We start from the raw sequence: 16227 nt of genomic DNA, 5'->3' as shown, positions 1-16227 counted from the left end.
GTATATTCTTGATTTTTGGTTTGTTTTTAAGGTAAGATTAAAGCTCCATGTTGTCTTTATTTCTGATTTTATGTAGTTTGCAGGCCAAGAATCAAGATTCCTGCATCTATTGCAATAATCTTTATTTATTTTTATTTTTTAATGTGTTTGGAATTGGATTAGTTATGATGCTTTGACCTAACTCTAACTTATATATTGTTTTGGTAAGCTCTAGATTCCAAAAATGAAAGCTGTCAGTGACACTAAAGACCTTAAAGAAGACCTTAATTATCAAGAAACGTAGGATGATATGACAATCAATGTATGTGTTATAATTCATATGGATAGCGATTTTACTTTTCATGTCATTGTTATTTATTTCTTTTTTTGTTTGCAGTTTCTTGCAAAAACTTTGGATGTTGTTCAAGACATTGATTGGGCCATTTCTCTTGGAAATGCTTTTGCAAAGCAGTATGAGCTTTATACATATGATGATGAGCATTCTGCACTACTTCACAGGTATGAACTCATTATCATTATCATTACAATTTTTTAATTAATTTATCTTATTGAGAGTATTCTTCTCCAACAAATGTCTTGGTATACTTCTTCATAAAGTTGATAACATGACTTATGTTCGTGATAAAATCGTCTGGATGTACAAACGAGCAAATAATCTAGATTTCAAGTATTCCAGCACCTTGATAATTATTACATTGCTATGTTTCACATTTAACCCTGTTTTCTAATATTGTTTTGGTTGAACATGTTATTCCTCAAATTTTAACAGATTCTTGAATTGTGACTCACCCCTGCAGCTTTCTGAATGCAGGCTTATTTTGGTGCTGGATTAAGTGGAGTTCTGGCTTGGTGTGTGCGAGTGGGAAGGAACCAACCCAATGCCCCCGGAATTTTGGCACCTTCCATCTTTAATTCCTATGTATCCAGGTTAATCTAATTGTATTAATTCATGTCTCAAAGTGTGTATTCCAATATCAGGTGTCATGATTTGTGTATTTATAAAATTTTGAAATAGGGTCTTGTTCAATGCTTTAGCTGTGTTTGCTCTAAGGGAGATCAACTTATCAAAAGTAAGTTACTTTTTCACCCTTTTATTTAATATTTTTGTGATTGAATGAAAGTCTTAATGAAAGTAATTGACAACCCTTTCTCTGTAAATGATGTTGTGATTGTGGGAGAGGTGTTGTGTTTTTCTCTGTTGCTAGGTAACCTTCTCAACAACAACATTCTACTTAAGCAGGTGAGTAATCAAGATTAAGGGAGACTTGTAATCATGTTTGACATTCCTTTCCAGTAACAAACAGATTTGTATGATTATTTGTTAGTTTTATAGGAATGTATAACCCATGTTAGCAATGTATTATTTTTATTTTAAAATTTGAATGATTCTTTTTATGACATTATAATTTGTGCAATTTATTTTATTTTTTGAGTATGAAATTTTATTTTATATTATGCAATGGATAGTATTTTTTGTATATGGTATTTTATTTCTATTATGAGAAATTAAATGCAAATTTAATTTAAAAATTAATAAATATATAAATTTATTTTTTTTTAACATTTAAATTTACGATACGCAAAAATGTGTGTCGTCTTCATTTATGACATGGCCTTTCTTAACATGGGCTTTCTTGATACGCATTGCGTGTCATTAACACGCGCGTCGTAAGGTTACGACACGCGAATGCGTGTCGTCTTCCTTTATGACAGGGCCTTCCTTGATACGCATTACGTGTCGTAAACGCGCGTCGTAATTGCGCGTCGTAAATGAGCGTCGTAAATGCGCGTCGTCTCTCTTTATGACAGGGCCTTCCTTGACACGCATTTGCGCGTCGTCTGGGCCTTTTACGACGCGCAATGAGCGTCGTAAAAGGCTGTTTTTCTAGTAGTGCCCACTCGTCGAGTTCCTCCTCATCTTCATGCTACTCGCCGAGTCCACTCGAAGGACTTGCCGAGTCCATTCATATCTACATACATGCAAAGGACTTTTGAGTCATGCATGGACTCCAAACTGTAGATCTACCCTTCCCAAGCCTATTCCTCACGTAAAGTTGCAAACTTTACGTGTAGAGAAGGAGATCTAGGCAAAATACACCATAAACTAGGGTTTAAGGCAAAGAGGCTCCATAATCAACTCAAGGGCATATACTTTATGCTTCTCAAGACCATAATATGCTTAGATCTGGAGTAGCAACTCCAGATCCAGCTTCTAACTCAAATGGGTGACTAATCATGGCTTAACAAGCCCCAAATCTCACAACCATAGAAGATCTAAAGGAAGGAAACAACTCAATACCTTCAATATCTCAGAAAGGTTCCCCGACTAACCAACACAAATCTCACAACCATAGAAGATACAAAGGAACGAGAACAAATAGCAGAAAAATATAACTAGAATTAAGTTGTTCCTTGACAACAACATCAAAAAACTTAATGTATAATATAAGTACTAATTTTAAAACCAACTAATCTAGACTAACCAACACAAATAGGCAGTGTACCTAACCGATCAACATGATACTTTAGGTAAGTTACATATCAAACACAGGGAACAGAAATAACAACTACTATTATCTACTAAAGTTATCTAAGTAAAGTAACCAAATAAATGAGGGTTTTTCCAGTTTTGCAAGTCTAGAAACTTAAAATCAATTAGCAATGAAATACTTTAGACTAAAAAAGAAACAAGAAAACAGTTTTTAATTCAAGATATAAAAGAGACTTTCGTTTAGATGCAATTCACTTGCTCATATCGACTTTGTGGAATGTGCAATAGATTACAATGTGGTTGTTTACCGATTCCTTGATTAATTAGAATTATGATCAAAAGACTAATCCTTTATCTTAATAAATTCATTCATTCAGTGATCAAGTAAACAAATTAATAAGAAAACTAGTGTAAAGTTCGAATTACGGAAGACTTGTAATTTTGGTTGATATAAATGGTTTAAAAATGTCAATACAATATATAGTTGTTCTTCATATATTAACTTTCATATCAATATACCAACTTTTCTACTTAAGCCTAGGTTTTTGGTCAAAAAACTTGTCCTATAAAATTGTTACTCACAAAATCATCAGATTCAAGACAACAATGAAAGATGGTTCATCAAATCTCAAATAAACTCAACAATAAATAGAAAAGTGGTTATCATTAACATAATAGGTTCTTTTTATTTGATTAGGTGTCTAAACTCATAACTATAATTGGTATGTACTTGACCCGATATTAGCATGGCCCATTTCGGGTTGCCTTCACCAGAACAATCTGATAGGATGAATATTTGAGAAAGAGGTTATTTGCGATTTATTAATATATTATAAGAATGATATATTAATTGAGGAATCATATTATTTAATCTGTATTGATCAAGAATTAACTTCGAATTAATTTAGTGATCAAAAGAGACTAATTAAATTAACGGGGACTGATTTAGTAAATCAGTGATACTTATAGTTTGGGCTAATGATCCATGTTGATAATGTGGAATCTTTGTGGAGTCCATGAAGATTTAGTCCAAATGGCTTATCATATGGATTACTGGATTAAAGGCCCAACCAACTGAATTAGGGTTTACAAGTTGAAACTCTAGGAATTCCAAACTATATATTGAACCCCTAAGCTTGCAAAAGCGATCACAAGACTCCAGGTTTAAACGCTAGCTGATTTGTGCTTCATAACCTCACTCTCATATTCCTTTAATTGTTATTATTGTTTATGACTTGTTTGAGGCATCGCACTTGGGGTGCTAAGCTCTTGAAAGGCCAAAATTATACAAACTACAACTAAGAGGTATTCTTCTAACTAGTTTTTATGTTTCAAATATCTATGTTGCATGATAGTTATAGGTTTCATGCTTTGGATCATTTTTGTTGCATGTATAACTAGAGAAAACTTAGATCCAAAGCATTTACGGTTGTATGTGCAACATAGGAGTGTTATAGTACATAAAACCCAACAGTGGTACCAGAGCCATCGGTGTTCTCTATTATATTGATGCATTGGTTAATTTTAAAAAGTTTAAAAAATTATGATTTTTGTTGTTTGACTGCTAGACTCGATGGTTCCCCTCAGTGAACTCGACAAGTTGACTCATATGACCATGAACTCGATGAGTCCATAGCCTGACTCGACGAGTTGGATCATCAGATGGCAGATTTTTTGAGTTTTTGGCCTGTTTTGGATTAGGATCATTAACACAAACTGTTTTAGCTCATAAAATTCGATTTTACTGATATGGTAATGATTATCCCCATCCAGTAACATGATGATTGTCAAGTTTTAAGATAATTACTTGATTTGTGAAAAACTAATTATTTGTAGAATTTGAAATTATCTTGTCATGTGAGTTAAATTAGGTCAAATTAGTAAAGGATAAATTGATATGATTATTTTATTAGTTTAACATTTGATCTAAATGGCTTTGAAGAGTTTCATAACATTCCTTCAAGTTATGGAACATGGAAAGTCTCATTTATGACTAAAGAGAGTTACAAAACTTGCCATCAAGTTTTGCAACTCAAAAGTTTTTTAAGGAGTTACAAAACTTGTCATCAAGTTTTGGAATCCAAAAGTCTTTGAAGAGTTTCAATACTTGCCCTCAAGTTTTGGAATTTATTAAAAAGTTTTAATTATGAAATATTAAATACCAAACCTTTTGTCTTCATAACTTCAACCTAGAATTAACAGGTTAAATTATAGCTTTTTTGATGATTAATTAAAAGATTAATTAAAAGAAGTATTAATAAATCCATAATTATTTGGTTTAGGTTTAATTAAATTAAGAGTATAATTTATTAATAGATTAAACCACCAAGTATTTTAAATGTGTAAAATATACCCTTATACTATATAAAATTAAAAGTTTAATATATTATATATGTATAAGTAAAAGTCAGTCTTACCGTTAGTAGGCCTCATTCACGAAGCTAGTCTATAAGGGGTGTTTAAGGAAATTGCCTATAAAATGGCGATTGAATGGGTATCCACTCTTACCCACCACACTCTTGACTAGTGGAGGGTCGTTAGCCGAACGGGTAGGATAGGACACTAAACCCTCATTAAAAGTATAATGAATTATAAAGTAACTAAACCCTTATAAATTCCCAATCTTAGTTCTTTAGGAAAAATGTGAATTGGATGCTAATCCATGAAATTTCACATTGCACCTTATTGGTCGTTAATGGAGCGTGTGTGGTTCACCAGCACACTAATATGGAACTGATAAAGGATGGCAATGGGTAGCTCGTAGTTTGTCATAGATCAATGGAGCGTATGTGGTTAACTGGCACATTGATTAGGTGATAAATGACTTCGAGAGTACCAAGCTAATTTGAATGGTTATTCACATCTTGTTTGTGATCCTTGGTATCCCAGTCACAAACTTGAAGCGTATAATCGAGATTAAACATGCCATTGAAAAGTTCAACGAATCTCAAAAGATCTAGGAGTTTCATTTAAAACTTAATTCGTTTAACACTTTCATTTTCATGATGGAACTGGTAAATCATCATTTACCTTCCGACAAATAGTTTACAGTTGGATTACGACACCTCTCTTCCGAATTGTAAATTATTGTGTTAGGTCTTAGCCTTAATATTTCATTTGGTTGTTATATTAAGGACTTATATCAACTAAACTTGAATTTTCTCCTTATAGATGTCTAGTTTTGACAACCATGGTCTTCCCGAATCTTTTGGAAAAAGTTTTCCTCGTGAAGATGATGTCCCACAATTGGATCATGGAAATGGAAATCATGCTTCACTTCCTCCACCTCCACCAATAGTTCTCGCTGACCCACGTGATTGTCGACTTGAAAAGTTCAGGGTCACTCAAACCCTATTGGCAAGAAAACACCAAGATAGAAGGTTTGTGTGTGCACATGTCTTGGAGAGGAAGTCACACATTGATAGGCTGGGAATGTTAGGAGTCATGCTCTTATAGTGAAAAGAATTAGGTATTCTTACACTAAGGATTCAGAACTGTGAAATGAGCATCATTGAAAAATATTTTCAATTGATCTATTTCACAAAGTAAGGACCATAGATAAACATAGTGTGCATGCTTATACCATGGGATAACTATAGTTTTAATTCAAGTATTAAGTTGATTAATCGAAACATTATATAATGAATAATGTATAATCAATATGGTGATTAAATAATAAGTATTTTATTTATACTCAAAAGTTTTGAGACCATATTGGATTAAATTATTCTTGTGTTTCACTTTGCATGTTTTGAATTCCATAATAAGATTATTCAAAATATCCAGAGTCGGTCATATTTTGCAAGTAGGTTATGAAAGTAGATTGTCTTAATTGGGTTTTTGTAAGATTGTCTAAGGTGTTAGACATAGCAAAAGTTTGCTACAAAATTCATGAGTGCTCTTGAAATAAGATTTGAGTATTGGATTAAACCCATGCTTATTTAATCACTTCATGGATTTTATCACGAGTGATTGTGAGACGATATATCTTATATTCTTGAAACAGAGACATATAGTTACAGTCTACAAGTCAGTTGAACATTGATGATATGTAAACACACTAGTAACTTGGTGTTATAAAACATATTGTTGGATGTGATTTGATGAGTAAATAGAGCAAGCATATGAGTCGAAGTTTATCCATTCCTTTTACCCTAAGAGAGATAAAAGTGATATATGTGGGCCCCTCGACGATTTAGTGATGACAACCCTAAGCACTTGGCCAAGCCAGGACTAATTTGATTAGTTCAATTAGTCGGTCATCATAAATCGGAAACCGGGAAACAACACATGGATAGAGAGAATGATTTTAATCAATGTCTCATGTCCATACGATATCTAGAATGGAGGAATATATGATCCCTTATCTAATGGACGCATTATTGATCATAGTTCGACAACGACTTTTGAGAGCTACGATTGCTAATCGGATTATGAAGCTACATTGGCAGTTATAGTTATTAGACTTATCCAAGTGGGAGACTGCTGGATTAGGTGTCTAAGCCCATAACTATAATTGGTATGTACTTGACCTAATAGTAGCATGGTACATTTCTGGTTGCCTTCACCAGAACAATCTGATAGGATAAATATTTGAGAAAGAGGTTCTTTGTGATTTATTAATATATTATACGAATGATATATTAATTGAGGAATCATATTATTTAATTGCTATTGATCAAGAATTAATTTAAAATTAATTTAGTGATCAAAAGAGACTAATTAAATTAACGGGGACTGATTAAGTAAATCAGTGATACTTATAGTTTGGGCTAATAATTTTGATAATGTGGACTAAATCTTTGTAGAATCCATGAAGATTTAGTCCAAAGGGCTTATCATATGGATTATTGGATTAAAGGCCCAACCAAGTGACTTAGGGTTTACAAGTTGAAACTCTAGGAATTCCAAACTATATATTGAACCCCCTAAGCTTGCAAAATCGGTCACAAGACTTCAAGGTTAAACCCCAGCCGATTTATGCTTCATAACCTCACTCTCATACTCCTCTAATTGTTATTGGTGTTTGTGACTTGTTTGAGGCATCACACTTGGGGTGCTAAGCTCTTTAAAGGCCAAAATTCTACAAGCTACAACTAAGAGGTATTCTTCTAACTAGTTTTTATGTTTCAAATATCTATGTTGTATGCTAGTTATAGGTTTCATGATTTGGATAATTTTTGTTGCATGTATAACTAGAGAAAAATTATATCCAAAGCATTTATGGTTGTATGTGCACCATAGGAGTGTTATAGTACATAAAACCCAACACTTTTAACAAGCAACCATAATAAATAAGCAATTAGATATAATCCAAATCCACTCAATCAACACATAGTATGCTAGATCATCTATTCTAAATGAAAGTTAGGGTGTTTAGCCCATAACTACTAGAAAAAGAAGGTAAAAACGAAAATCATCTTGACAAACATGATCAAATCAAAGCAATAGAGTAATTAAGTGTAATGCTGTCTTTAGAACTCTTCAAAGTCAAGTTTCAAACCGATTTATGGACACTAAAACCTCCAAAGGATGTTTTTGGTCTCCAAAAGACGTTAAAAACTTCCAGCATAAGCTAGGGTTGAGAACCAAATCCATAAACATATAGTTGCCAAAAATCATCTCCCATGTCGTGGAAAATAGGCTCCATGGCGTGGCAACTGCTTAAAACGTGTAGTCACCAAGGCAATGTGTGACAACTCGAAGTTTGCTCCATCGCCGTAACCCGTTTCCATCCGTAAAATTCATCTTTTTCGAATAGTTTTCGTTTAAGTTTTTAAATTAAGTCATTATTTTTTAGACTTCCGTTATGACTTAATTGGTATTCAAACACATTAGAAACCCAAGAAAACATTTCAAGTTATTATTTAGAAAAATTTTAGTTTCAACCATATCGGGTTACGACAACTTAATCGGGTGTGACCAAAAGCCTCGTCTAACGTCGGTATCGCGTAGAGTTCCACCGTGTCCCAAACTTAGAACATATTTAAAGTGGATTAAGCTTCCATTTGAAGCTTTTGCACTCTCTCACTACTCTCTCTCTAACCTCTCTCCTCAAATCAAAGATTTAGGTCCAAAATCATCCAATTTCAAGCTCCAAAACATCAAGGTAATCATCCTAACTTGTTGTTCAACCTTTTCAGCTTCCAAATCCGAGTTCAAACTAAGAATTAGGACCATAAACATGTTTTTACGGCCCTGGAACACTCTGGGGCCGTAAACACACATAGATGGGGTTTTTGAGCCTTAAAACCCTTCCAAATCACCTTTGGAGCTTAGATATGACTTAATGGCTTAATGGAACGGACTTAGAACACCTTGAACTTCACTTTTGAGGAGTAAACATGAGTTTACTGCCCAAGAACATGCTTGGTCCGTAAACTCATGTTCATGGGGAGTAAACTCAAATTCAAGTGTTTAAAAGCCACTTAAACACACCAATAACCTTGGATTAAATTCTAGAAGCAACCACAATCGATTTAGGGGCCTTAAACATGAAAAAAAAACCCTCCCTTTAGGAGCTTACGGCCATAAACCCCCCCCCCCCCAAGGATGGGTTCATGGGCTGTAAACTCATAAAAACAAGTCAAATGAAGCCCTAAATTCATTCTAAGGCTTGTAAAATTAGTTTGAATCACATATGATTGATCTAGGGACACCAAATCCTGAAAGGAATGGACATATAGGAGCTTACGGCCATAAACTCCTAGTTTACAGTTGTAAACTCCCTTTTATGGGTCCTTTGGTCGTTTAACTCATTCCTATGCCTTAGATCAAATCCTAGCAACCTTTCCCAAGTGTTATTTGACCATTTAGCACCATAAAACCCCTCATCCATGAGTTCACAGCTGTGAAATCATATGGAGTTGGTCTTAGGGCTGAAAAATCCATGAGGAGTTTACTCTTGAAGAGTGATCACTTTATCCAAGCCCTATACGTCCTTAGATGTCACCCGGGTCACTCCAAACACTTGATTTGAAGTGTTTTCACGTCTTGGAGTGTATTATCCTATCTAATTAGTTATTTAAAGTCTAATTAGATACATTTGTAAATCATTTCATATTACATAGGAACCTCGCGCGTTATCAAGCCCCGAACCGACACTTAGCATCCAAATCGTCACGTTCTCTCGTCTGGTGAGTTCATACCCCTATCCTTTTTCAGTGTTTCTCAATGTTTTCAGGGGGGGAATACAAGCAAATTATAAATGTTTTCAAAACCTAAAACTGATGTATTTCTATAAATATCTAGCTAACTTTTAGATATCTTTACCCCTTATGTGTTATGCGGAGCATAAGGGATGTTTTATTGAATATAAATACATGGATTTCAATTACAGTAAAGGAAAGAATCAAAACAATCAAATTATTATGGGAATAATTTGGGATCTTCAGTTCTTGTTATACGAGCACAGATTTATGTAAAGTTAATAGATAAACTATGTCTGATTCAGTTTATCTCTGTTTAATTTAAAGTATTATGCCAGATAATTTCATTGTATTAAACTGTTTTTACTGTAGTATATTTCGAAACGATTAGTATGTTTGATAACGTCTGAGAATACCGTGAACAATTTAATACTAGCTTGTGAGACTATCTTCATCAAACCCTTTGGGTTATCAGTAAATCCTCCCTGGAAGTGTAACCAGAGTCTCCTGGAGGGAGAGCGTGGAATTTGTGAATAGATCTATTCGGGACTGACAATCCCACACCTTAACTGCTAGCTACAGTTAGGCAGGCATGCCTGGGGTGACAAATTTCGGATATCGCCCGACGCCTGAAGAACGTCAAGGAGGTCTCGTTGTCGTATTAGCATGGTTACTCGACTCACAATACGTATTAAAATAAGTTTATTCACGGATTATTTTCATATCTATCATTGATCTATAGAATTTATATCTAGTACGGGATGGTAATCCCATGGCTTTCAATCTATAGTTTTTGTGTATTAAAACTATCTTATATCTAGTGCGGGATGGTATTCCCATGGTTTTATATCTAGTACGGGACGATAATCCCATGGCTTTCAATCTATAGTTTTTTTGTATTAAAACTATCTTATATCTAGTGTGGGATGGTATTCCCATGGTTTTATATCTAGTACGGGACCGTAGTCCCATGGCTTTCAATTTATAGTTTTTGTGTATTAAAACTATCTTATAGCCAGTGTGGGATGGTATTCCCATGGTTTTTATATCTAGTACGGGACGGTAATCCCATGGCTTTCAATCTATAGTTTTTGTGTATTAAAACTATCTTATATCTAGTAAGGGATGGTATTCCCATGGTTTTCAATCAATATTTTTATGTATTAAAAATATCTACTGTTATACTGGATGGTATTCCCAGTGGTTTTCAATATATAGTTTTTTGTATTAAACTATACACTATTGTATTTAACGAAAATTCAGAACTTTAACTAAACTGTCTTTATAAGAAAATATGGGATTTTCTTGGATAACAACTTTTCAGAAAACTAAAGGAAACATGTTCATTTTCAGAAAACAAAACACTTATGAACTCACCAGCTTTATGCTGATTTTCAAACTGCTTGTATTCTCAGGTCGGCATTAGACAGGTACCCGACAATCCTTTTGGCGAAGACGGAGTACTTTGAAGACACGTCTTACTTTTGTTCATGTATATACTTATGTATAACACTTGTAAAACTTTTCTCTCAAACAAATGTAAAATCTTTATATGTAATGTAATGGTTGTTTACTTTGCGTACTATGTACATTGGATTTGATACTCAATGTGGAATCCGCCCCGGAAACGTTTCTGCCTTCGGTTTTGGGGTGTGACAGATTGGTATCAGAGCCCTTGTTTATAGTGAATAAAGTATACCAAACCTTACATGGTATAAGACTATAAACATTAAGGGGCCTAAGTGCTCTGAACTAAAAGTATACTTCAAAGTATAAGTATTTTCAAAAGTATACAAGTATACCTAACCGTCGAGATCCGTAACTACAAGTAGAACAAAACATAAACAAATGGGTGTTGTACGCTGCGGTTAAACCTGGGCAGTTATGTGGTCATGTCTAGGATCAATATAGCCTGGCCAACTATATTCATTCGAGACACGGCCAACATGTCCTTGGGAGTGACTGTGGTATGCGGCATGCCTAAAACTTACCCTAATACCCCAAACATCGAGCCAGTGTCGTAACGAATCATGAAATACTATGGGAGTATTTCTCGAGCCAATCCTTTGTAGAAATCCTCATTCACGCGTTGTCCCTTGATCATTCCTTTAGCGATAATTTATCTGCTTTGATAACTCTTTCCTGCTTTATCGCTTATTCAGAATGTATATATATCATATCTCTTGATTCAATTCAGAGGACTTACCATCCTCTCTTTCCTGATCTTATTAGATCAAGATGCCTCCAAGAAAGAGACCCAGCTCAAAGACCAACAACCCTCCGCCACCACCTCCTCCTGAATTTGACCCTGTGATATTCCAGGCAGCTGTTACTGCCGTGGTGGCAGCTGCTATGTCTCAAAGGAACTCCGGTGGTTCCGGTGGTTCGGGAGGTGGTACCCAAACCCAAAACCAAGAAAGCAGCCAGGGACACCGAAAAGAGGGTTCCTATAAAGATTTCATGAACGCAAAACCCACGTCCTTCGATGGCACTAGAGGTGTCATTTCCCTTACCCGATGGTTCGAGAAAATCGAATCTATCTTTGAAATCTGTGCATGTTCGGAATCTGACAAGGTCAAGTTTGCCGCCTGCACCTTCATCGATAAAGCCCTGATTTGGTGGAAGGGCCAAGTCAAATCCCTAACTCTACCTGTAGCCAATGTTATGGGTTGGTAAGCCATGAAAGAACTTCTGCTGGCGGAGTACTGCCCTCGAGGCGAAATGCAGAAATTACAGCACGAGCTTTGGAACCTGAAGATGAAGGGTTCCGATATTGCTGCATACACTTCTAGATTTGATGACTTGGAACTACTTTGCCCGGGAATGGTTACCCCGGAGAGTAAGAAGATTGAGAGATTCATCTGGGGGCTGACCCAACTGACAAAAGGGAACGTCTTAGCTGCGAAACTGGATACATATGACAGCGCTAAATGTCTGGTGCAAACTCTGATTGATCACGGAGACAACCCCGATGAGGAGGCTACCACTCCTGAGCCGGTCAAAAGTAGTGGTGGAAGTAAAAAGAAATTCTGGAACAAACAGAAGGCCCAAGGATCACCAGGATCCTCTAAGAAACAACAAATGGTAGCAATCCACGGTGCTACTTCCCCTGCTGCTGTTTCTGCTGTCGGATCCACGACTCAGACTCCTACCAGTGGATACACTGGTACCCTTCCTTGGTGCAGTAAGTACAGCTACCATCACCGTACTCCCGGGCCATGTCGTGAAAGACTCTGCAACAACTATGGCAAGAAGGGCCACCCTGCTCGAAACTGCAGAAAACCAGCCCAATCAACAAATCAATCTTCCGGAGCGGGCGTTGGCCAGGCCTGCTATAATTGTGTTGAAGTTGGGCACTTTAAGAGGAACTTCCCCAAGGCAGCAACGACCGGTAACATTGGAAGAGTCCTAGCTATGGGACGGGAGGAGGCAGGCGCCGATCCCACCGTTGTCTCAGGTATATTCCTCCTTAACAACTCTTACGCCTGCAATCCTTTTCGACTCTAGTGCTGAAAGAAAAATCTGTTAACTATTCATTTAGACAACTTCTTAATCTTAGCCCTCCACTAGTAAATGAAACATTCACCATCGAGACGACTAACGGTGGGAAAGAGAACTTTATCGATACATCCATAGGTTGTACCTTTACTCTGAACGACTATTCTTCATCCATTGATCTTATGCCAGTTTCTATAAAATAGTTTTGATGTTATCTGTGGCATGGACTGGTTGAGTCCCAATCGTGCTGATACCCTTGTATTGAAAAATCCATCCGTCCCAATCTCCTCTCTGGTCAGACCCTCATGATCTACAGCGATAAATTCGATTCCAACCTTTGTATCATTTTGTGCATCACAACTCAAGAGTTTTCCCCGAAAGGAGTGCCATGCATTCCCAGCCCATGTGATCCGCAAGAAAAAGGAAGTTAGAGACCTCGAGAACATCCCCGAAGTATGTGACTTTCCTGATGTCTTTCCTGTATAGCTTCCGGGAATTCTTTCTGAACGTAAGGTGGAATTTCGCATCGACCTAATTCCTGGAACTACCCCAGTAGCCAAATCTCCGTATCGCTTAGTTCCAGTAGAAATGCAGGAATTATCCAGCCAAATCAATGAGTTGCTCAGTAATGGGTTCATCAGACCGAGTTCCTCACCCTGGGGAGCTCCGGTATTGTATGTTAAGAAGAAAGATGGATCCTTCCGGATGTGTATCAACTACTGTGAGCTGAACAAGTTGACCGTCAAAAATCGATATCCTCTTCCGCGAATAGATGACCTCTTCGATCAACTCCAGGGAGCCAGCTACTTCTCAAAGATAAACCTTAGGTCAAGGTACCATCAGCTACAAATCCATGAGAGTGATGTTTCTTAGACAGTATGCATGACTCAATATGGTCACTATAAGTTCGTAGTGATGCCCATCGGTCAAACCATTTTTCCCTGGGTCATGTAGTAGACGATGAAGTCATACGTGTGGAATCCTCCTAAGATCAAAGCAATAGAGAATTAGTCGGCACCGAAGATACCCACAGAAACCCGTCAATTCTTGGGTCTCGCTGGCTACTATTGTAGGTTCATCCAGAATTTTTCCTAAATCGCCAAAACCCTAAACATCCTGACACAAAAAGATGTACCCTCTTGTTGGAGGTCTTACTCTGGAAAGACATGGTACGACATGGTATGCCTTGGAAAGCGCGGAAAACTTAACTCGTGGTACATTAGACCCTTCGAGATCCTCGTTAGGATTGATTCCATAGCTTTTAAACTCCGACTACCTTCAGAACTTAGCAACATCCATCTTGTATTCCATGTCTCTATTCTTAAGAACTGCCTACCCGATGAAACCCTAGTGATCCCATTGATGAAACCGAGATCAATGAAAACCTGAACTTCATGAGAAAACCAATCGAAAACATAGATCGAGGGATTAAAAGTACGAAACAAAACCGTATCCCGATAGTGAAGGTTCGCTAGAATGTCATGCGAGAACCCGAGTTCACTTGGGAGCGTGAAGATCCGATGAAACAGAAGTATTCGTATCTCTTTACAAATCCTTGATTCGCATCTAAAGTTTGAATTTCGGGACGAAATTCTCTCTAACGGGGGGATAATTTGACAACCCGAAGTTTGCTCCATCGCCGTAACCTGTTTCCGTCCGTAAAATTCATCTTTTTCGAATTGTTTCCGTTTAAGTTTTTAAGTTAAGTCATTATTTTTGAGACTTACGTTATGACTTAATTGGTATTCAAACACGTTAGAAACCCAAGAAAACATTCCAAGTTATTATTTAGAAAAATTTTAGTTTTGACCATATCGGGTTACGACAACTTAATCGGGTGTGACCAAAAGCCTCGTCTAACATCGGTATCGGGTAGAATTCCACCGTGTCCGAAACTTGGAACATATTTAAAGTGGATTAAGCTTCCATTTGAAGCTTTTGCACTCTCTCACTACTCTCTCTCTCTCTCTCTATCTAACCTCTATCCTCAAATCAAAAATTTAGGTCCAAAATCATCTAATTTCAAGCTCCAAAACGTCAAGGTAATCATCCTAACTTGTTGCTCAACCTTTTCAGCTTCCAAATCCGAGTTGAAACTAAGAATTAGGACCATAAACATGTGTTTACGGCCCTGGAACACTCTTGGGCCGTAAACACACATAGATGGGATTTTTGTGCCTTAAAACCCTTCCAAATCACCTTTGGAGCTTAGATATGACTTAATGGCTTAATGGAACGGACTTAGAACACCTTGAACTTCACTTTTGAGGAGTAAACATGAGTTTACTGCCCAAGAACATGCTTGGGCCATAGACTCATGTTCATGGGGAGTAAACTCAAATTCAAGTGTTTAAAAGCCACTTAAACACACCAATAGCCATGGATTAAATTCTAGAAGCAACCACAATCGATTTAGGGGCCTTAAACATGACAAAAACCTTCCCTTTAGGAGCTTACGACTGTCAACCCCCCCCCCCAAGGATGGGTTCATGGGCCGTAAACTCATAAAAACAAGTCAAATGAAGCCCTAAATTCATTCTAAGGCTTGTAAAATTAGTTTGAATCACATATGATTGATCTAGGGACACCAAATCATGAAAGGAATGGACATATAGGAGCTTACGGCCATAAACTCCTAGTTTACAATCGTAAACTCCCTTTGATGGGTCCTTTGGTGCTTTAACTCATTCCTATGCCTTAGATCAAATCCTAGCAACCTTTCCCAAGTGTTATTTGACCATTTAGCACCATAAAACCCCTCATCCATGAGTTCACGGCCGTGAACTCATATGGAGTTGGTCTTAGGGCTAAAAACTCCATGAGGAGTTTACTCTTGAAGAGTGATCACTTTATCCAAGCCCTATACGTCCTATGTATCTTGGATTTAGCTTCCCATGCTTTCCAAAACGTATCAAGCCCTTCCAGGGTGAGACCTTCAGTAGGACTCGGTCGCCCACCTGGAACTCCAATGGTTTCCTACGCTTGTCGGCATAGCTTTTCTGTCGGTCTCTAGAGGCTTTTAATCGTTCACGAATTTGAACGATCTTCTCTGTCATTTCCCGAATGATCTCCAGACCCGTGAGAGTGCTT

The sequence above is a fragment of the Lactuca serriola genome, chromosome 5 (assembly GCF_051521515.1).
Source record: "Lactuca serriola cultivar US96UC23 chromosome 5, Lser_US96UC23_V15, whole genome shotgun sequence".
Taxonomy (NCBI): Eukaryota; Viridiplantae; Streptophyta; class Magnoliopsida; order Asterales; family Asteraceae; genus Lactuca; species Lactuca serriola.
This window is presented reverse-complemented; position numbering follows the sequence as displayed.